This window comes from Petaurus breviceps, unplaced genomic scaffold, assembly GCF_028583685.1.
Source record: "Petaurus breviceps papuanus isolate PSGF00001 unplaced genomic scaffold, PetGlider_PUasm1.0 229, whole genome shotgun sequence".
NCBI classification, from domain to species: domain Eukaryota; kingdom Metazoa; phylum Chordata; class Mammalia; order Diprotodontia; family Petauridae; genus Petaurus; species Petaurus breviceps.
In genome coordinates, this window is record NW_027185903.1 from 2,107,283 (window position 1) to 2,131,344 (window position 24,062).

The 24,062-nt window shown below is 39.4% G+C and overlaps 1 long non-coding RNA gene across 2 annotated transcripts in view; it reads left to right on the forward strand.

Moving 5' to 3' along the window:
• The window catches only part of LOC138167208 (uncharacterized), a 114,666-nt gene that overhangs the window by 5,687 nt on the left and 84,917 nt on the right, over positions 1-24,062 (forward strand). Inside the window, exons 2-3 of one of the 2 annotated variants that reach the window (XR_011169825.1) lie at positions 20,615-20,783; positions 21,011-21,510. This is a non-coding gene — a long non-coding RNA (uncharacterized lncRNA). Of the gene's footprint in view, positions 1-20,614; positions 20,784-21,010; positions 21,511-24,062 lie in introns of those variants that run through there. The other variant, XR_011169824.1, reaches the window with a different exon arrangement.

The following is a 24,062-nucleotide window of genomic DNA, read 5'->3' on the forward strand; positions in this document are numbered from 1 at the left end:
AGGAAGGAAGGAAGGAAGGGAGGGAGGGAGGGAGGGAGGGAGGAAGGAAGGAAGGAAGGAAGGAAGGAAGGAAGGAAGGAAGGAAGGAAGGAAGGAAGGAAGGAAGGAAGGAAGGAAGGAAGGAAAGAATATTTATATCATAATGCAGTGGAAAGAGCACTGCTTCCACTGATGGTCCTGGGGACAAATGCTGTCTCTGACACCTTCTTCCTGAATGACCCTAGCTAAGTCACCTATCCTCCCTGGGTCTTAGTTTTCTCATCTGTAAAATAATGGAATTGGTCTCAATGAACTCTGAAGTCACTTTCAGATACAAATCCACAATCATATGAACACATTTGTTGTTCGTTTGTTTCAGTCATGTTTGATACTTCATTTTCCCATTGTGGATTTTCTTGGCAAAGATACTGGAGTGGTTCACCATTTCCTTCTCCAACTCATTTTACAGATGAGGAGTCTGAGGAAAACAGGTTTCAATGATTTGCCAAGGGTCACACAGATAGTGTCTGAGGCCAGATTTGAACTCAGAGAGTCTTGACTCCAGGCCCAGCACTCTATCCATTGCACCACCTAGCTATTCTTTGTAGAGAAACTCTAAGCTGATAGCAGAAAATCTATCATTGTACATAATCACATTCTGTGTTATCATTGTTGTTGAGTGAAGGGGAGAGGGGAGAGCAGGTTATACAGGCCGAGAGAGATCTACCTGAGAAGGGCCTTCTTACCTGACAAGGAGGTTGAAGTTGTTTCCTTTCTGAAGGCTTTAGTAATATCAGATTACCCTCCAGCTCTGCCTCCCAACCACCATTTTGACAGATAATTTTCAACTATTCTTTGTTACAAATGTGTCCTACAAAAAAGGTGCTATAAATGCAACTTCTCCTGATGTGCCTTAAAATTAGTGCAGTTTTACAAATAAGCCTTATTTATACTCTACCAAAAAGAAAAAAAAAGAAGATAATTAGGCATATATGCAGCAATCAAGTGTATCAGGTTCTCTTGAGTCATTAAACTTAATTACTTTCACTTGTTATTCCTGGGGGCTGTAATATCAGTATTAAATGCCAACTGAATCTGCAGTGTGTTTGATTTAGCTGAAACATGCATTTGGTAATTTACAGCCTCTCTTCAAAATTTTCATCCGAAGTCAAAAGTATGCTGAGTGGTTTTTCTCACTTTTCACATATCCTGCTGGCAAAGTACTTCTCTGACCAATCTCCCCAGCCCCACATTAATTAATAAATCCTCTGACTCCGAATTCAATGCTCCTTTCCCAGCACTCTGTTACAGAGAATCCAAATGAATTTGGAGTCAGAGGATTTGGTTTGAAATCCCTCTTGTCATTCACCTTTTCAATGAACCGGAGCAAGTCACTTAACATGTCCACAACTCACTACCTCAGTGGTCTCTAAGGTTCCTTACGATCCTAAATCAATGATCCTATGATCTCATTCACTCATTATACATTATACAGTGTCTACTGTGTGCAAGGCACCCTAGGTGCCATAGGGGATATCTACATATATGCAGAGCCTAACCAGTCTACACACTCTCATCCTGTGTGAGTTTTTTGTCCACGTCTTTCCCTAAATTCATCACAAAGGATTGAACTAGAGGCCTTGATTTGGTTTGTTTAATGCCTCAGAAGTATCAATGTACCACTTCAGTCAGGTATCTGCTTTCTTTCATTCCCACTATATGACTGATCCATTTTATTTTCAGTCATATATGCCTTTGTATGTAAGGACTTCTCTATCACTTCTCAAGTGCAAGCCATCACTGATAATAGGGTGTAACCTATTTATATTGACCATGTGTATTTCTTTTGTGTTACTGGTAGTTTGATTTGTCTGAGATCGTGGAGTTCCATGATTTGTAGTCAAATGGAACCAATGGAAAAATATTGGTATGAAATAGATGATAAATCAGTTAAAAGACTACACAATTTCCCAAATGCAACTGAGGTGAATTTCTTCCACCTGTCCATGATACATTGGGGTGGGATAGGTTAATGGGTTGCTCTTCAATCTTCATAATCTATGGAATATTTTGCATTATTCATATACTTTGTTTTCCCAGTGTAGATGCTCAGATCAATTTCTTTTGTAATGCTATGTTACAGAAAAGATCTTATCATTTTTCAGGGTTCAATGTAATTAGTATATTTTCATAAAAAAATAGGAGCATTTGGAGAAGTTTGCCCATCAGTTTTGAATATTTTTCATTTGAACTCTCTCTATATAGGACATCTTTTATATTACTAGTGAACACCTTAGAAAAGCTTAAATCCTTAATTTGCAATCCTCTGGGTATCACAATTCAGCAGATTACCAAACAAAATTATCTCCAGAGTTGCATTTATCATAGAGGTTTGTATAATTTCAACTGATGTGTGGGAGACATATTGTTTGAGGAAAACCTTGGAGGCTGTGTTTTGTTTTACCAAGTGAAAAACTTTTTATAAAAAAAATCAATAAACAATAGACACTGCAGGATTTTACCTTCTTTATAGTTCTCAGCCAAGTTGTATGAACTTAAAGATGTGCTCTGCTCTAGAAAATTATCTGCCTCTTCCCTTATGTTTTGATCAAACCCTCAGAGTGCATATAGGGCATTTTCATAAAGACTTTATAGAGATAGCAGGAATATGGGTTAATAGCTGCTGCTGTCTTTATGGTCAACTTCTTTTTTCATGAAAAGAATCCTGCTGGGTATGGTGGCACATGCCTGAAAAGTCCAAATAACTAGAAGGCTGAAACTACTTGACTGTTTAAACTATGGAGTTCTGGGGAAGAGTAAGGCTAAAGTTGATTGGACATCCAAGGCACCAATGTGGTGAGCACCTGGGAGCAGACAGTCATCAGGCATCAGCCCAAGGAAAGACAAACCAACCCAGGTCAGAAATGAAGCAGGTCAAATCTTGAGTGCTGATCAACCTAGGAACTAACTATTATGTCCTCAGTCTGGACAAAATAGAAAGAGTCAGTCTCAAAAAAAGAAAAAGTAAAGCATTTGTGAACTTTTCCATTCCTTAAGAATCTTCCCCTCTGAAATATCTTTGAACATTTCACTGCTTTCAGTGTGTATTTCTTCTCGGTATATGTAATAGCTCTCAGATCAGTCTTGCTGGGTTTAAATTTGGCCCCAGATGCTTACCATCTATATGACCCTAGGCAAAATATTTTAACATCTATTAATTTCCTCTTCTGTTAAATAGGCATAATTATAGCACCTCCCTCCCAGGATTGTTGGGAGGATAAAGAGATTATTTGTAAACCTTAGCACAGTGCCAGCTACTTAATAAAATACTTATTAAAATCATTTTGAAAATGTAACAGTTTTACAATAGAACTAAAGAGCTGTTAGAAAATCATTAAAAAGCCAAAAGATCTGTTCCATTTCATACCTGGTTGTTGTTCTCCTTTCATCTTCATCCAGAAATGCTGATCTAGGCTTAGCCGGATCTCAAGCCAAGTTCTATGCAGGCCTATTTTCTTTTTAATTGCTTTTCAATATTTTATGAGGTGATAGTTTGAAGTCTTTTATCATTTTCTCTGGAAATGTTTTGCAAATGTATTCTAAACTGGTGTTTCCAATGTCCCTTTGCTTTGCAAGGAAATTATGTCAAACGACTTTTTAGGTCTCCTTTTGGTTATTATTTTAATCAAGTGAATTCCTCTACAAAATGGTGATTATGGGAGCCAATGTCCTTTTTTATAGGATAACCTGGAGTTTTAAAAATCATACATAATAGCTTTTTATCATCTTTGTTCTTTCATCTAATTTGACTTTACTTTAACCTTAATCAGTTGATGATCTGATTGCACACAGATGATTTTAAAATGACTACCATGTCTGTCACCAGTTCTTTCCTGTCCATTAAGATATAGTCAGTTTCATTTTGCATGATGTTATTTGGTGCTCAACACAACCATAGCTTACAGTCTTCTTCCTAAAGAATGAATTCATAATGTAAATGTATTAGGCTTCTGAGTAATCTCTTTTTTTTTGGACTCTTTTTTTTCTTGAGTTTGAACCATACTTTTATTTTGTTTTAGATTAAAATTAGGGGTGTTGTAGGGTGTGTTCATGGAAGACTAGTACCTATGGTGTGAGGGCTGCTGCACCCTTTTTAGGTCTGCTTTCTGTCTTTGGTATCTACTCGATCCACCCAACTCTTATTTCTGGCTCCAAGAAGCTGTAGCATCTACAGCTTCTATAAATAAACAGTTTTGGCAGATGGGCTAGACCAGCAGGAAGATAACCAAAGGGTCTCAAATCCATTGATGAGATGTATCTAGCACAAGCATATGGAGACTTCCCCTAGTGGAATGGGCAGATGAGAACACTTTGTTCTAATGACCATGAAGGCAGGCGCTGAAGAGCACTTAGAGCTTGGTGAGCCATTGAAGACACCAAGGTCATTCACTGCATCCTAAATACCAGTAATCTCATCTTTTGTCTTGCCACCAGACTTGGATGACTCTGAAAGAGTGAGTGAGGATGACAACTTCACTCAACTGTGCCTCACTTAGATCCAATTTATGCATGAACCAAAAGACATCACCCATACCATGTTATGATTTTTAGCTACCTAAAAGTTGTGTGGTAACAGATAAATGATTAAGCAGCAGGGGTTGATACACTGGAAACTGTAGTCAAAATCCTGCATACAGGTGACCCAGCCCATAGGGTTTTCTTCTCACTGGACTGAAGAAGTAGTGAGATTCAGCAGCCCCTGGGTGTCTGAGCAGCCTTTATTAAGGACTGTACTGCTCACCTCCTGGCATAAGGAAGGGGATGTAACACCAATGCAATATTCACAGCAGTGACAGTGACTATGAATATACTGGAAAGTTCTGAATTGCAAAATATAGCAGACTGTCCATATAGAAGACATAAGCAAAACATTCAGACACCAGAAAGTCAAATCCCAACTCCAGAAAGCCAAATTCATCATAGCAACAAAGAAGTTAATACAACTTCTCACTGCAGGGAGCAACACCATACATAGCTTTCTCCTTGACAGCTTCCTAACCTCCCTCATTTCCAACTGCTCTGACTCCCAGCTTCCTCTGGGTTCTGCTATACCCATTCATCAAACTCCCCCCATCACAGGCTCCATGTGATTACATTCAATCTATAAAAGGGCAGGGAAGATCTTGAAATTACCATTACCATTATAGTCGGCCCTAAGATCTTTCATGTCCTTACATAGGTCAATGGGACTTTAGGGGTCAAAAGAACTTTACAACAACATAACAGGGATAACAGAAAATAAGTACATAAAATAATATCTTAGGGTGGAGTTTGAGCACAAGCACCTCATCATTCCCCCTTTAAAATAATGGGGCTCAAAATCTTGGGGTAAGGGGCAAAGGTCTCTTTTTCAATAGCTGCTTCCTACTGAAATTGAACATGGAGTTGTCCCAGTTCCCAAGGGGTCCCATTCAAGAGGTTAGCTCTTTAAGCTGGCATTTGAAGCTTTGTCAATGCCAGGTCCAGGGGTGAAACATCACAGTCAGGGACAGAGGGTGAAATCTGGCTTAACAGATCAGGCATTCACAGGTGGAGGGTACTAAGCCTGCAGGAAACAAATCTAGGAAACAAGATGAACAGGCAAAAAGAAACGAGGAGACAATAACCAGAAGGAGGGTAGATCTAGGGTCAGTCAAGCTTCTGGAGTCCATGAACCCAATATAATAATCTCATTCACAGAAAATATATATGAGTTAAGGGTACAATTTGGTAATCATCTTCTATTGAATAAACAACAGTTGCAGAATTATCTTTTCCATGTGCTATAATTTCCACAGCCTTTGGAACATTGTCTGGCTTCCGCATTACCCATACTTTTAACTCCCAATTTTATTCTATTAGTAGAACCAAAGCCTTCAGCTCCTCTGATAGTTATTTTGGAAAGGTCAATTGTCACAAGGGTATTTTTTCACAAGGAATAATGATCACTTGAACTATTCTATAATTTTTACAAAACTGTATAGGTTCCTCACCTAAATTTTGGAATGCCACAATAATTTCTCCTTGAAAATTAGCATCAATTACTCCAGCCAATGTATGTACTCCTCAAGCTACTAATCCTGATTTAGGTAATATTTGTCCAAAATGATTTTTAAGGATTCTCATACATATTCCAGTGGAGATTTTTCTTATTTCTTTTTTTTTTTTTTTGCTTAATAAATCTTTTATTTATTTATTTTAGTTTTCTTTTTTCTTTTTTTTTTTTTTTTTTGCTTTTTGGAGGGACAGTTGTGGTTAAATGACTTGTCCAAGGTCACATGGCCAGTAAGTGTTAAGTGTCTAAGGCCAGATTTGAACTCAGGTCCTCCTGCTCCAGGGCCGGTGCTCTATTTACTGCGCCACCTAGCTGCCCCCTATTTTTAGTCTTCTACATTCAATTCCATAAGGTTTTGAGTTACAAATTTTCTCCCCATCTTTCCCCTACCCCCACCCCAAGACAGCAAGCCTACTGAATACCCCCTACCCCTAATATGCTCTCTCTTATGTCCTCCCCCATTCCCTCTCTAACTTTCTTGTAGGGCAAGATGGATTTCTATATGCCATTGCCTGTATATCTTATATTCCAGTTTCATGTAAAAAACAAATTTTTAAACATTTGTTTTTAAAACTTTGATTTCCAGATTCATTCCTTTCTTCCCTCTTTATTCACCCTCACTGGGAAGACAAGCAATTCAATATAGGTTGTACATGTGTAGTTATGCAAAACATTTCCATCGTAGTTATAATGTGAAAGACTAACTATATTTCCCTCCATCCTATACCACCCCCCACTTATTCTATTTTCTACTTTGACCCTGTCCCTTTTAAAAATGTTTGCTTCTAACTACCCTCTCCAATCTGCCCTCCCTTCTGTCATCCCCCCTCTCATCCTATTCTCCCCCTACTTTACTGTAGGGTAAGATACCCAATTGAGTGTTTATGCTATTCCCCGCTTAAGCCAAATTCAATGAGAATGAGGTTGACCCAGACCCTTTTACCTTCCTCCTCTTCCCCTCCATTGTAACAGTTTTCTCTTGCCTCTTCCATATAAGATAATTTACCCTATTTTATATCTCACTTTCTCCTTCTCTCATTATATTTCTCTCTCACCTCTTAATTTTATTTTTTATATATTATCCCTTTATATTCAATTGATCCTGTGCCCTCTAAGTATACATGTACATATGTACATACTCATGTATATATTTATACAGACATACACCCTCCTATACATATATATGTATGTATATATATATATATTCATGTATGCACACACACATATTCTCTTCAACTATCCTCATACTGAGAAAAGTCTCATGAGTTACAATTATTGTATTTCCATGTAGGAATGTAAAAGGTTCAACTTTAATAAGTTCCTTATGATTTCTTTTTCCTGTTTACCTTCTCATGCTGCCCTTGCTCCTTGTATTTGAAAGTCAAATTTAATGTTCGGCTTTGTTTATTTCATCAAGAATACTTGAAAGTCCTCTATTTCACTGAATTACCATATTTTCCCCTGAAGGATTATACTCAGTTTTGCTGGGTAGGTGGTTCTGGGTTTTAATTCTAGCTCCTTTGACCTCCAGAATATCATAATCCAAGCCCTTCAATCCTTTGATGTAGAAGCTGCTAGATCTTGTGTTATCCTGATTGCTTTTCCACAATACTCAAATTGTTTCTTCCTGGCTGCTTGTAGTATTTTCTCCTTGACCTGGGAACCCTGGAATTTGGCTATAATATTCCTAGCTTCTATTTTTTCATTTCTTTGGATGTATTTTATAGTATTTTGATTTCTCATGAAGTCATTACCTTCCATTTCTCCAAACTAATTTTGAAGGAATTATTCTCTTCAGTGAGTTTTTGAAATTCCTTTTCCATCTAGGCAATTTGGCTTTTTAAGGCATTCTGCTCATTGGCTTTTTGGGCCTCTTGCCATTTGAGTTAGTCTATTTTTAAGGTGCTATTTTCTTCAGTATTTTGGGGGGTCTCCTTTTGCAGGCTGTTGACTCACTTTTCATGATTTTCTTGCATCATTCTCATTTCTCTTCCCAATTTTTCCTCCACTTCTCTTACTTGATTTTCAAAATCCTTCTTGAGCTCCTCCATGGACTGTAAGCAATTCATATTTTTCTTGGAACCTTTTAATACAGGAGTTTTGACTTCATTGACTTCTTCTGGTTCCATGTTTTGATCCTTTTTGTCCCCAAAAAAGGATTCTATGGTCTTATTGTGCTTCCTCTGCTTATTTATCTTGACAGCCAATTACTTGACTTTTGAGCTCTTTGGCAGAGTAGAACTCTGCTTCCAGAGTGGAAAGAGAGCTATGTCCCAAATCACTGGGGTTTTCACAAATGTTGTCAGAGGTCTGAGGACCTCTCTACAGCCACCACAAGCTCTGGCACATTGCTGTTTCTCAACCCAGGACCACCACCCAAGACTGTGCAACCTAGATCCAAGCAGGTCAAAGCAAGAATGATTACCCTCTGAATTGTTCCTTGGTCACCCTACAATCTGTAGGCCAAGAGCTCTGGAGCCAGCCATGTGGCAGCAGTTGCAGCCACTACACCTCAGCCACCTCTCACCCTGGGTACAACGGCCAGACCATGCTCTTCTCCACCTGGTTCAAGCAGAGTTCCCCACTGACCTTTTACTTTCTCTTTGGTGTTTATGGGTTGAGAAGTCTGGAAACTGCCACAGTTGCTAATGATTCACTCTCTTGAGCTCTGCTCTGACCAGTCTGCAGCACTGCTCAAGACCACCCAGGTTCTGGAACCATGTGGTTCACATGGTACTGCACTTGGCTCCCAGTCTGGTGCAATAAACCCTTCTTTTCAGCCTGCCAGGCTGCCTTCAGTGGGAGATTTGTTTCTCTCTGTCACTTTGTGGGTTCTGTAGCTCTAAAAGGTTTTTGAAGTCATATTTTGCGTTTATTGGAGGTGGTTGATATGGGAGCTTATGCCAAGTTCCCGCTTTTACTCTGCCATCTTGCCTCCATTCCATTTCCTTTCTATTCAACCAAAAGTCATCTAAACAATGTAAATCATATCCTTCCAAACCAGATGTTCCTAGATATGGTGTTGGGACATCTTGCCTCACAGTCTAATACTCAATATTTGGGATCTTATGTGTTTGTTGTTTTCTAACTTGCAGAATTGAGTCATCATTCTGGCTAGAAGTGTACTTTTTCCCAATGGCATATTTTTCAAATTACTTAAAGCAATGAACAAATTATCCTTCCAATACTGATACAAATTATTAGAATAACTTTCTTAATTATTTTTTCAATAATCCATTTGATTGGGCAGCTAGGTGGTGCAGTGAGTAAAGCGCCACCCCCAGAGTCAGAAGGACCTGAGTTTGGTTCTGGCCTCAGACACTTAACACCCACACAAAACAAAACTAGCAGTGTAACCTTGGGCAAGTTACTTAACCCCAATTGCCCTCCAAAAGGCAAAAAAAAATAATAATCCATTCGATTTTTCAAGTAACCCAAATGCTTGTGGATAACATGGAATATGGCATATCCATTCCATATTGTTCAATATACAACATCTCTTCATTTCAAGACCTTTGAAATGTGACCCATTATTACTTTGAATGTGGTTTGAAGTTACATAATATAGACTTATGAAATCTAGAGTTTTACAGGTGTTTTTCTGGGTCACATTCTTATAAGGAAAAGCCACTAGTACACCAAAATAGGTGTCAACACAAGTACATATAAATTTTCATTCTTTATCTTGGGATAAGGGACCAATATAATCTTTTTGTCAAATTTGGGCTGGGACTCTCCCCCTTGCTATCTCTCCAATTACTACCCAAGGAACAGTTTATTCCTTTTCCAGTTGACATATATGACATTCATCTGCTACTTATTTTAACAGTGAATGATGACTTGAGAAGACCTGGAGATCGAATCCCGGGCTCAGACACTTAGCACTCACCCAGTAACACCTGGCCGTGTAACCTTGAGCAAGTTACTTAACCCCAATTGCTTAGGGGCGGCCAGGTGGCTCAGTGAGTAAGAGCACTGGCTCCAGTGTCGGGATGACCTGGATCAAATCTGGGCTCAGATACTCAGCACCACACCCAGAAATAATAACTGGCCGTGTAACCTTGAGCAAGTTACTTAACCCCAATTGCTTTATTAAAAAAAAAAAAACAGTGAATGAGAGATGCTATACCCCAATCTTGTGCTCACTGGTATGTGGCCTGGACCCCTAAATAGCCAACCATTTAATGGACCCATTCTGCTAGTACTGGATCATGAGTTGGTGTCAGAGTAGGGAAAATATGTTGAGTAGGAATCTTTGCTAGTTGATCAGCATGTGCATTGTTCTCATGTTCTGGAGTGGTGAGGGTCACATGAACATCTCCATGAAAAACTGACAAGTTAGTAACCAAAGACATGTCTCACATATCTTCCCATAATTCTTTGCCCCAGATTAATTTACCATGAATTTTCTAATTTTGATTTTTCCTCATGGGCATCCATGTAGCTAACCCATTAGCTACTTCCCATGAATCAGTAAATATATGACACTGCCCTTGTTTTGTTTTAATGGCTTGATGTACTGCCATAAGTTCAGAATATTGACTATTTCAACCTGTCCCAGTACTTTCAAATGTTTGCCTATTACATGGGTTACAGGCTACTGCTTTCCAATGTCCTTTATGACCCAAAATATTTTGTTGTCCCATCAGTAAATCATGCATGTTTCTTTTGTTCTTCAGTTAATCCGTCATATCCCTCATTCCTTTTTTATCAAGGATTGTACCAACTGTTGCTTTAATTCAAGGGATGTATCATTTCCCTCAGGATTGATGTTTGCTATAGATTCATGTAGAACAGAAACTCAACTTTTGTCTGTTTTAACTCTATTTTGAATAGACTATTTCAATTTAATTAGCCTCTTGAGTATATCCAATTCTGTGAGAAGCTAGGGTTCTAATTACCCAGGCCATAATTGGGATTCCAGACCTTAATATTACTTCATGACCCAGAGTCAGTTGTTCAGTTGCTACTAAAGCCCAATATGAAGCTAACAACTGCTTTACAAAGGGGTATATTGAATTCCAGATGAAGGGAGTTTTCTAGACCAAAATCCTAAGGGTACATTTTGGCTTTGTTTTTGCCATAAATGCCAGTTTGCATAATCATCCTGTACAGTCACTTGTAATTCCACCAGGTCATTTTGCATAGGCCATAAATCTAGGGCCAATTGTATAGCAGCCTTAGCTTCTTCAAAAGCTTTGCTCTACTCAAATCCCAAATCAAATTCATATTTCTTCCTAGTAATTTTACATAAGGGTATCAAAATCTGTCCCAGATGTAGAATGTGATATTGCCAATATCCAAATAATCCTATAAACTTTTGAACGTCTTTCTTATTGGTGGAGATAGGACAATCCTGAATCTTTTGTCAGGCTTGTGGGAGGATCTCTTGCAGCCCCTTATTCCATTGTATACACCCAAATTTTACATTTTGAACTGGCCAAATCTTTGCAGGGTACATTTCCCCCTTTGCTTTTCATATGCTCAATTAAAGGCATCAAACTCTTCTCCACTTCTTTTGCATTTTTCTCTGTATCATAATATCATCAATGTAGTGGGCAATCTGTACACCAGGTAACTCTAATTCACCCAAATGGTCAGTCACAGTCCTATAACAAATAGTAGAACTATGAAGATATCCCTGTGGCAAGCAGGTAAAAGCATATTGTTTACAATCTATTGGGATAATAAAGGAAGCTGGCTAAACCTGTAACTGTGTACCAAGTTTCATCATCTTTCTGGATCCTTTCCATTAATGTAATGGTATCTGGAGCAGCAGCATAGAAGGGGTAGTCACCTTATTCGATTGTCTATAATCCACTATCATTCTCCATATCCCATCTGATTTTTGTACTGGCCAGAAAAGATTATTCCATCGAGTGGTTGTGGGGATTAACACCCCTGCCTCAACATAACCCTTTATAGTATTGGTAATTTCATCTTGCCCAGGTGGCACACAATGCTGCTTTAAAGTAATTACTTTAGAAGGTTCAGGTAAAGTTGTTGGGTCAATTTTTTATTTTTCCCACTATAACTGTATTAATTCCTATCTTCCTTACTGCAAATTGGTGTCTCCCCTCAGTTAAATTTAGAATCATACCTCTCAATATATCTGTTCCAAGTATGTATTCAGGAATTGGTACAATTACCATGGTATAATCATACTTAGGTAACTGTCCAATTTTCATTGTTTGTTTGACTTGTCTCACTAATATTTCAGCCTCTCCCAGTCCTGTGATGGTAATAGGAGTTCTATGTTCGAATTTATCAGGGTTCCCATATATAAGGGAAGTCTCTACCCCACTATTTATTAATTCCCTAGTTACAGTAGTTAAACCATTTCCCCAATATATGGTCAAATTGATATGGGGTCTGTAATCATATCTGTGTATTTCTTTAATCTGAGCTGGGGCTTGGTCAATTTCCTATTCTCCCTGAAGGTGTGATGAACTTGGATACAAGGATTCAGGAGGATCTATAGGGGCAGTTATTACTTCCCTGCTCATTCTAATGTTAAGCCCCCTTTTTTGCTACATTTTATGTAGTTCATTAGTTGGAATACTATCTATTCTTCTGATCTACCCCTGCTCTCAACAGAGCAGTAAACAATTCTTTTCTTGTCAATCTATTCTGACTTTGAATCTGCTGGCTATTTACTTTTCTCTCTCAAGGAAATTTATCTTTTTACCATTCTCCTAAGTCACTTAGCTGTGAAATCTTATCCAGCACTTCTGAAAGACGGTGCCCTATCTCCCCAATTAGTACAGTCAGAAGTAGATACTTATAAGCAGGAGGAGTTATCTTCACTATACTCTATGAGAAACTGCTAAAGGGATATCATGATACACATTTGTATCTCTGACCATGATAGCAGTTTTCATAACCTCTTCCTTTAACTTTATCATATAATCCCTAAGCAATTACAGCATTTCTCTGCACTAGGGCACATAGAATCAGTGGGATACAGTTTATTGCATCTCTTGGCAGTTAAAGCTAACAGATTTGTCATACTGTTACCTCCTAGCATATGATGATCACAAAAGCTTGTTGTACAAAAGGATTCTGACTAATACTTGTAAATTTCAAGCAATCCATGCTATCTGTAGATAGTCCTCCAGCCCCTTCATCATTGATTCTCACCATCCATGACACTAACAATTCTCCAATCCTTTGGGTGAATCAACTTAAAATATCAGTGACCTCCTGCTGAGTGAAATCCTCTATGATCCTCCTGAATAAGGTGTGGCCACCGTGGTTCTCCTGCTTTCTTCTTAGTATAGGATGAACTTCTGCCTGAGAAGTCTTATTTAACATTGTTTAATATTTTTCTCCCACATGTTCTCCTGGTAGTCTCTGGGGAAACTAAGCTCAGCATTTGAAAAGGCTGCATACACATTCCTTTTACTAGTTTTTTTCTTCTTTCTAGCTAAATGAATAGAAAGATCCTCATACAAATCATCCAGCTTCCAAACAGTAATTTGTTCTCCTACCACCTGAGACCCTCCAGTTTGCTGTTCTGAAGGAAAGCATGAATACTGTAGCACAGAAAGTTTCCCATGCAAATCAGCATCTGATTTGCTTTGCAGCCATATGATCTTTCTCTTGCACCAGTTTTTCTCTGCTTTTAACATAAAATGATAACTTTTTAGTAAAACTCAGAATCTCCTACACACAGTTCTTTCACTGGTTTTATTGGTATTTCATGCAAACCTCTTTTTAAATCTCTAGGTTCTCCTTTCTGTAGCCTTTGTTCCCAGTTTTCACAGGGTCTGGTACTTTTAGCCCATTCCCTTGCTAGGGATGAAGAAGGTAAGTCTTCATGTCCTAAGATATCTATTTCTTCCTCTAAAGTCTTCCTGCCTCCAAATAGAGATCTGATACCTTGCGATCCCATCCTCATTGACAAATGTAGTACCCAAGCAATATTCACAGCACCAATGGCAACTATTCTGAATCACAAAATATAACAGAATATAGAAGACAGGAGCACTCAGGTAGATGACCATCTTTAGGGTTAAAGATCAGTCTATTAAAGAGGACTCTAGGGGCGGAGCCAAGATGGCAGAGTAGAAGCACGACCTTCCCGAAGCTCCGGCTTCCACCCTCCCCAATCCATGTTAAAAGGGGACTCTAAAAAAACTTTGGAGCTGCGGAACCCACAAAATGACACAGAGAAGCTAACCTCCCACTGAGGACATCCTGGCAGGCCAGCAAGAATCCAGCGCAGTTCTCTGGGTGGCGAGCCCAGCCCCACTCCGAGGCTTTAGCCCCAGGGCGGGTCTGACCAGCCGCTGCCAGGACTCCAGATCAGCAGCAGCTGTGGCCGTTTCCAGATTTATCAACACATAGACACAAAGGACAAAGTGAAAGGTCAGTGCAGTCTGGACTTTGGGACCAGTAAGTGGGAGTGCATGGATTTTACCCCCAGGGCGAAAAGCCTCTGAGCCGCCAGCACAGCCAGCCAGCGCCATGAGGTGACTTCAGCTCCTGGCCTGCAGAGGGTAGGGGGACCAAGTCTAGGGTGGAGGTTCTGGGGTGTATGTCCAGTTTGCCAGAGGGTGTGGAGACCTCAGAGAGGGCACCCATATAATACCTCTGGCAGCTGAGAAAACCCCAGCGTTTGGGACGAAAGCTCCCCTGTCTGGTGGCAGAGTCCTACTGTGGCAAAAAGCCCAAAAGTCGAGAAATTGAATGGCAAAATGAGCAGGCAAAGGAAACAAAGCAGACAGAAAATTCCAACAATACACTCCTATTTTGGGTACAAAAAGGAACAAAGCATGGAACAGGAGGAAAACAGTGAAGTCAGAACTCTTGCACCAAAAGCTTCAAAGGAAAATACAAGCTGGTTACAGGCCATAGAGGACCTTAAGAAAGATTTTGAAAACCAAATAAGAGAAGTGGAGGAAGAACTGGGAAGAGAAATGAGAACAATGCAAGAAAATTATGAAACGAGAGACAACAGCCTGACTGAGGAAAATAATACCTTAAAAAACAGACTGACTCAAATGGCAAAGGAGGCCCAAAAAAGCAATGAGGAGAAGAATGCCTTAAAAAGCCGAATTTGCCAGATGGAAAAAGAATCTCAAAAGCTCAATGAGGAGAATCATTGCTTCAGAATTAGATTGGAACAAATGGAAGCTAATGACTTTATGAGAAATCAAGATGCTGTTAAACAGATCCAAACAAATGAAAGAATAGAAGGCAATGTGAAATATCTCATGGGAAAAACCACTGACCTTGAAAAAAGATCCAGGAGAGATAATGTAAAAATTATTGGACTACCTGAAAGCCATGACCAAAGTAAGAACCTAGAAATTATCCTACAGGAAGTTATCAAAGAAAACTGCCCTGATGTTTTAGAACCAGAGGGCAAAATAGAGGTTGAAAGAATACACTGATCACCTCCTGAAAAAGATCCCCAAAGGAAAACTCCAAGGAATATTATAGCCAGGTTCCAGAATTCCCAGATTAAGGGGAGAATATTACAAGCAGCCAGGAAGAAACAATTTGAATATTGTTGGAAACACAATCAGGATAACCCAGGATCTGGCAGCTTCTACACTAAGGGATCAAAGGGCTTGGAATATGATATTCTGGAGGGCAAAGGAGCTGGGATTAAAGCCAAGAGTCACCTACCCAGCAAAACTGAGCATCATGTTTCAGGGGAAAATATGGTTATTCAGTGGAATAGAGGACTTTCAAGCATTCTTGCTGAAAAAAAAACAGAGTTGAATTCGACATTCAGATACAAGAAGCAAGAAAAGGTAAACAGGGAAAAGGAATCATAAGGAACTTATCAAAGTTGAACTATTAACATTCCTACATGGAAAAACAATAATTGTAACTTGTGAAACTTTCCTCAGTAGTTGAAGGGATTAGAAATATATATGTGTGTGTATATATATATATGTCTTTATATGAGGGTATATGGGCATATGAATACATATGTGAATGTGTGTATATATGTTTACAGGTATACATATATAGAGGGCACAGGACCAATTTAACAGGAAGGAATGATACTTAAAAGGTGAAATTAAGAGGTGAGAGAGGAATATAATGAGAGGAGATGGGGAGAGACAGATTGGGGTACACTATCTCATACAAAAGAGGCAAGGGAAAATGGTTACAATGGAGGGGAAGAATAGGAAGGCAAAAGGGAATGGGTCAACCTTATTCCCATTGAATTTGGCTTGAAGAGGGAGTGAAATACACACTAAATAGGGTATCTCACCCTGCAGGAGAATGGGGGGGGGAAGGGGATGAGAGGGGGGATGATAGAAGGGAGGGTAAGCTGAGGGGGAGGGAAGTTGGAAGCACTCACTTTTGAAAATAGACGGGATCAAATTAGAGAATAGAACAAGTGGGAGGTGGGATAGGAGGGAGGGAAATATAGTCAGTCTTTTACAATATACCTACTATGTTATTGTTTTGCATTAGCCACACATGTACAACCTATACTGAACTGCGTATCTTCCCAGTAAGGGTGGGTGACAAGGAAGGAAGGGAATGAATCTGGAATTGAAAGTTTTAAAATAAAATATTCAAATATATGTATACATATATATGTGTGTGTGTATGTATATATATATATATATATATATATATATATATATATATATATACTATTACTAATACCATCTTACATGTAATTGAGAAATAAGATATACAGGCACTGAGGCATAGAGATCCACTGGAAAAGTAGAAAGGAGTATGGGAGAAAATATGGGAGAGAGCAGATTGGAGGAGGGGATATCCTATGGGACTGCTATTTTGGAGCGGTGGGTAGGGGAAAAACGGGGAGAAAATTTGTAACTCAAAATCTGGCAGAAACGAATGATGTAAATCAGAAGGTAATAAAGCATTAAAAAAAATAAATAAAAAGAGCACTCTAATAAGAGTCTTGCCAGCAATGGCTAAGAGAGAGACCCCCCTGTGATTGTCAAGTTATTGTCAATATATTTCCTTTTCCTTTATAGAGATGGACAATGAAGGCATCCCTGAACTCCTGGGGGATAAACGCCTATTGCCATATAACCTAGGAAATTTCAGTCACCTTTTGTATGGAGAGATAGATCCCTTGTCTTGTAAATCTCAACTTGAATAGAATTAGTACCTGACAAAATGGAAGACAGTGTTGGTGATAAGAAAGTCATGAGATGCACAAGTCTTCAGTAGTAACTGACTATTGCTGTTGTTGTTTCCAGCTCCATTCCTCCTAAGGACTTCCTGCCATACCTGATAGTCTGTGCCTTTTCTTACATTAAAGTTACTCAGAATAGGGGCAGAGCCAAGTTGGCAGAGTAAAAGCAGGGACTTGCTTGAGATCTCCCTGAAAACTCTCCAAATACCAGTAAAAAGTAACTCTAAACAAATTCTAGAGCTACAGAACCCACAAAATGACAGAATGGAGCACATGTCCAGCCTAAGACAGCCTGGAAGTTCAACAGGAAGGGTATATCGCATTGGACTGGGAGTGGAGCACAGTCTGGTGCTGACTGCCCAGAGCAGGTCTCAAGGGACTCAAGCATTGGTAGTTTCCAGACTTCTCAACTCACAAACACCAAAGACAGCATAGAAGGTCAGTGGAAAAACCCTGTGGGACCTGGGTGAAAGAGGAGCATGGTCCGGCCACAGCCCCGGGACAGCAGAGGTGACAGTGACAGTGGTGGCAGCAGCAGCAAATGGGGGGGCTGGGGATTGAGTGACTGAAAAAAACCCCTGAAGCTTGGGACAGTACACCCACTCCACCCCAACCCCCACTGGAAGCAGAGTCCTACCTTGACAAAAAGTTAGAAAGTCAAGTATTTGGCTGTGAAGATGAGCAAATAGCATTAAAAACTCAGACTATAAAATCTTACTTTGTTGACAAAGAAGATCAAAACATATAACCAGAAGAAGACAACAAAGTTAAAGCTCCTACATCCAAAGCCTTCAAGAAACATATGAATTGGTCATAGGCCATGGAAGAGCTCAAAAAGGATTTTGAAAATCAAGTAAGAGAAGTAAAGGAAAAACTGGGAAGAGAAATGTGAGTGATGCAAGAAAATCGTAAAACTACCCAGAATTATAAGCTTATCCTCTTTTAGCACATTGATGATGAAAATCTCTAGGTCTTCATATAATTTTTCTTTGACATCTTCACAGTTCATCATGGTGGGAGTAGTCACACTGATGATGGTGGTGTGGTGGTTTCTGGTACATGACAATCACATTATCATGAGCCTTTCATTCACTCCTTTCAGGAAGCCTACAAGCCCACAGTAAGAAGGCCAGGGTTGGGCAAAACAAGGAATTTTTAGGGAACCTTTTCTAGTCCCTGTAATGGTAATGGGAATTTGAAGATCTTCCCTGCTTTGAAGATGTTCCATGCCCCTTAATAGGCAGAATATAATCACATGGAACCTGTGGTGGAAGGAGATAGCTGAATGGGTGGAGCGGAGCCCAGAGGAAGCTGGGAGTCAGAACAGTTAGAAAGGAGGGAGGAGAAGAAGCAGGAAAGGTATAATGTTGCTCCCTGCAGTGATAAGATATATTAACTTTTTTGTTGCTATGATAGATTTGTCTTTCCCGTGCTGTGATTCAGTGTTCTGGTGTTGGGATTTGACTTTCTGGTGTCTGAATAAATGTTTTGCTTCTGTCTACTACATGGAAAGTCTGTTACATTTTGTGATTCAGAACTATGCCGTCACAGTCATAGTCACTGTTGGTGCTGTGAATATCACGTTGGCACTACATTTGAAAATGAGTATGGGATCCTGAAATAGCAGATCTCTATTTGGAGGCAGAAGGGCTTTAAAAGAAGAAATGGACATCCCAATATGGGAGGATTTACCTTATTCCTCCCAAGCAAGGGAATGTGCTAAAAGCACAGCACTCTGTGAAAACTGGGACCTGAGGCTACAGAAGGGAGAGCCTAGAGATTTAGAAATAGGTTTGCAAGGAATAACAATAAAACCAGGAAAAGAACTGGTGGAGGTATGCAGGAGAGGCTGGGTTTTTGCTAACAGGTATTACATGTAAAAGCAGAGACAAGCTCCTGGAAGAAAAAGTTCAGATGAAAAGGGATCTTTTGCATTAGAAACTTTCTGTGCCACAGTTTTTGGACTCTCCTTTAAAAGAGCAAGTTAGGGGGTCTCAGGTGGTAGACGAGAAGACTGCTGTGCATTTTGCTCTCAAAAAGAAGTGAAAAACTAGCAAAAGGAACATGTATGCAGCCTTTGCAAACTCTGAGCCTAGTTGCCCCAGCAACTGCCAGGAGAACTTGTGGGAAGAAAATTAAACAATGTTAAATGAGACTTCTCAGGCAGAAATTCATCCCATACTAAGAAGAAAGCAGAACCAGGGTGGCCACACCTTATTCAGGGGGATCATAGAGGATTTCACTCAGCAGGAGGTCACTGATATTTTAAGTTGATTCACCCAAAGGATTGGAGAATTGTTAGTGTCATAGATGGTGAGAATCAGTGATGAAGGGGCTGGAGAAGTATCTGCAGATAGCATGGATTGCTTGAAATTTACAAGTATTAGTCAGAATCCTTTTGTACAACAAGCTTTTGGGGTTCATTATATCCTAGCAGGTAACAGTATGACCAATCTGTTAGCTTTAGCTAACTGATTCTATAAGACCTAGTGGAAAGAAATCCTGGTAATTACTTAGGAACTGTATGAGAAAGTTAAAGGAAGAGGTAATAAAAACTGCTATCATGATCAGAGATGCAAATGTGTATCAAGATATCCCCTTAACACTTTCTCATAGAAATATGATAGTGAAGATAGCTCCTCTTGCTTGTAAGCACCTACTTCTGACTGTACTAATTGGGGAGGTAGAGCACCCTCTTTCAGAGGTGCTGGATAAGATTTCACAGCTAAGTGACTTAGGAGAATGGGGAAAAGATAAATTTCCTTGAGAGAGAAAAGTAAATAGCCAACAGATTCAAAGTCGGAATGGATTGACAAGAAAAGAATTGTTTACTACTCTGTTGAGAGCTGGGGTAGATTTTGGAAGAATAGATGGTATTCCAACTAATGAACTATACAAAATATGCCCAGCAAAAGGGCTCAATATTAGGTGGAATAAGGAAGTAAGAACTGCCCATGTAGACCCTCCTGAAACGTTGTATCCAAGTTCATCACACATTCAGGGAGAATAGGAAATTGGCCCGGCCCCAGCTCAGGTTGAAGAAAGCATACCTCTAGCCAGAATGATGACCCCAAAACTGCAAATTAGAAAACAGTAAACAACACCGAATGAGGCTGTGATAGTGCGTTCATAGACTCCGGAAGCATGGCTGACCTCACATCACCCTGCTTCTCTTCATTGTCTCCTTGTTTCTTTTTGCCTTTTTGTCTGTTAAATTTGTTTTCTATATTTCTTTTTTTTTTTCTTTTTTGGAGGGGGGAAGGTAGGACAATTTGGGTTAAATGACTTGCCCAAGGTCACAAGCTAGTTTTTGTGTTGTGTCTAAGGCTGAATAGGTGGTCTATTCACCATGCCACTTAGCCACCCCATTTTCTATATATTTTTTTCTGCAAGTTTAGTACCCTCAACCTGCAAAAGCCTGATCACTTAAGCCAGATGTCACCCCTATCCATGACTGATGTGCCACCCCTGGAACTGGCAACGACCAAGCTCTGGATGCCAGAGAAAGAACTAAGCTCTTGAATGGGACCTCTTGGGGCAGGGACAGCTCTACATTCAATTTCAATGGTAAGTAGCTATGGAAGAAGAAACCTTAGCCTCTTGCGCCAAGATTTTGAGTCCCATTCATTTGAGGGAGGAATGATGGGGTGGTTGTGCTCAGTTCTCACCCTAAAATATTGTTTTATGTGCTTATTTTCTGTTATCCTATTATATTGTTGTAAAGGTCTATTACCCCTAAACTACCATTAACCTATGTAATGAAATTTATTGTTAATGTATTTTTGCTATCTAAGGGACATGAAAGAGAACTTTCCTGCCCCTATTAGGCAGAATATAATCACATGGAGCCTGTGGTGGGAAGAGTTTGCTGATGGGTGGAACAGAGCTGAGAGGAAGTTGGGAATCGGAGCAGCTAGTAAGGTGGGAGAGAGAAGATACAGGTAAGCAGACAGGATTGGATTTTGAGTGTTTGTGGGAAGTTTTTTGCTATGGTGTTACTTCTGCGGCGATAAGATATATTACCTTCTTTGTTGCTATGATGGATTCAGTTTTTTAGTGTGGTGATTTGACTTCCTGGTGGAGATTTGACTTTCTGGTTTCTGAGTAAATGTTTTGCTTCTGTTTTCTATATGGAAAGTTTGTTATATTTTGTGATTCAGAACTATGACGGCATATTCATAGCTGCTGTTCGTGCTGTGAATATTCCATTGGCACTACATCAGCCACAGTCAGACACAATGTACCTTTATTCCAACACACTGATGTCATTTTGGACCTTTTTGAGAATGAAGGGTAACAACAACACAACCAGATTAAAATTGAGTATTAAAATATTTTGTTATATCACTAATTTCCAAAGATATCTCTCTCCTTTCCCCTTCCCAAAGAATTAAGAAGACCTAAGTTCCTAGAGAGTTGTCTCTTGTAACAAAGAACAAAAAAAGAAAAAAGAAAAAAATAACAGTTGAACTAATGCGAACATCAACCAATTCTGGTAGCAGATATAGTAGTCTATATCCAAAAGCTCTTCAAAGACTAGATGCATTTTCTTATCTTCTTCAGGATAAGGTTGACCATTAAGATAACACATAGTATTGTGTGTACACTATACTACACAGTAATTTGCTTTGTAAAAAAAAAAACAAAACAAAAACATACTTTTCAAACTTAGTTTTCACTATTTCCTTCCATTTCTACTTTTACATTAATGGCAAAGTATCAAGATATATGAGTTGATACAGTTTGGAAGCTTGTCAAATTAATACTCAATTTTAATCTAGCTTATTTTTTTCTATTAGTGCATCTGAAAATAACAGTAAATCGTGAGAAAATAGAATTGTTGTTCAGTTGTTTCAATCATGTCCAACTTTTTGTGACCCCATTTGGGCTTTTCTTGGCAAAGATATTTCTCCAGCTCATTTCAAAGATGAGAAAAGTGAGGCAAACAGGATGAAATGACTTGCCCAGGGTCACACAGCTAGTAAGTGTCTGAGGCTAGATTTGAACTCAGGAAGATGAGTCTTCCCAATTCCAAGCCTAGCACTATATCCACTGTACTACCTAGCTTCCCTGTTACAGTGGGATATTTATTGAAATTTTATAGCAAAAATATGGGTTGCAAAGTATCCCCCCCCCACATCTGGGAAACATTGTCCCTTATACCACATCAGTTGAGGGGCAGGGAGAGTGGGCTCAAACTTAAAGTAACTGCTATGAACAAACACTTCACCAAATTAACTTCTGAATTTACCATAGCCAAGGTTCACAGTCATTCATTCCCTTGCTTGTAAGGCCTGGCATGTTGACTGTGGGGACCAATCCTTTGCTATGCTGGGTACTCTTCAGGACTTTTAAAGCAGATGAGCCTCAGCTGCTTATTCCAGCATGGAGTAAGGCTCTGGAACCTTTGGTGTCTCACTAGTCCAACCTTTTTGAGGCTCACAAGGTCATAACTGCAGCAAGTATTATGCCCACATTATAGATAAGAAAAGCAAAGTGATAAATGTCACACAGCTGCATAAAATTAGGACACTGTTGATTAACTGTAGCAGCAAATTCTCTCCTGGTCACTTTTTCAATGAACATGACATTCTAAGTGGAAAAAAGAAGTTTAGTATAGTCATTGACTATAAAAAAAATTAACCCTTTTTTCAGGCAGGCTCAAATAATGGCTAATTGACACCTGTTTCCATTATAACTTTTCTTCTAGGTTTTGTCACAAATGGTCAAGGATTCCCAAAATCTTATGAAGAAGCATGGTATTTAAATCTAAAGTGAATGACTTTGCAATGAATTGCAATCAAAACTATAAGTAGGGTGGGATGATCAGGACTATGCCTTGGGCATTGACATTAGCTGGGGAATGAGGGAAGGACTTCTTCCCCTCAGCAGTCGTCTGGACTTGTAGCCCTATGTCATTCAGAACAATTGCATTGATTTTCCTCATCATATCATACTGAAGAGCTCATTGCCATGTTTCCTTTCTCTAAGAGTTGACTTTCCCAAGTGCCACATTGTCACTATCTTCACCAGCCACTTTCCTCACTCTTCCTCCTCCCTGGGATTTCTGGGGCAGGGGAGAGAAAAGGAGAGGAAGACTATATCTCAGTAGAGAGAGTTGGGGTCTTTAGGGGATGTGTGCATACTCACTCCCCATATTGGTCTTATACTTGATGGGATTAGAGGTTTTTCCAGATGTCTGTTCCAATTTCCTGATGAATTCTCCCCAGGTACATTTCTGTTTATAACCTCTCTCTTCCACCAACATGAACATCAGTTGTTGTCCAGCTGTAGTTTGAACTGAATGCTTTTCATCTGGCCATATGGCCCAAAGCACTGCCCAGAAGAACAGATATAGAGACTTGGGCCAAGGAATACCATAAGTAGCAAATAGAGTAACATTTTTTTTTTCTACATACCCCTGCCTTTCCCTTTCCACCCCACCGAGAGTATTTTTGGTTCATTTGGAGCCCAGGTTAACTCCAGCCTCTCCTGTAAAGAAACAGTGCAATTGGTCAAGGTTAATACACTTACTGTGCCAAACTAAAGCTGAATTGTTTTCATTCAGATATCTCAATTTTTACTCTCCTCTTCCTCCCAGCATGAAATCCCTGCCAAATTAGTTTCCTCCAGCTTCACCTTCTAATCACTGTCAGTGAGTCCCTTTGCAAGAAGTTTCTTCAACACTTAGTACCAAGAGATAATCGTGAGATATATCTCCAAGGGTCATAGCTAATTAAACAAAAACACCCTAGAGCTGGTTTAATGTACAAATAAATGCTCAACCTGGCTTCCAGTCAACAAATGAGGAGCTGGCAAATGAACAGTGAGGTGCTGATAGTGTCA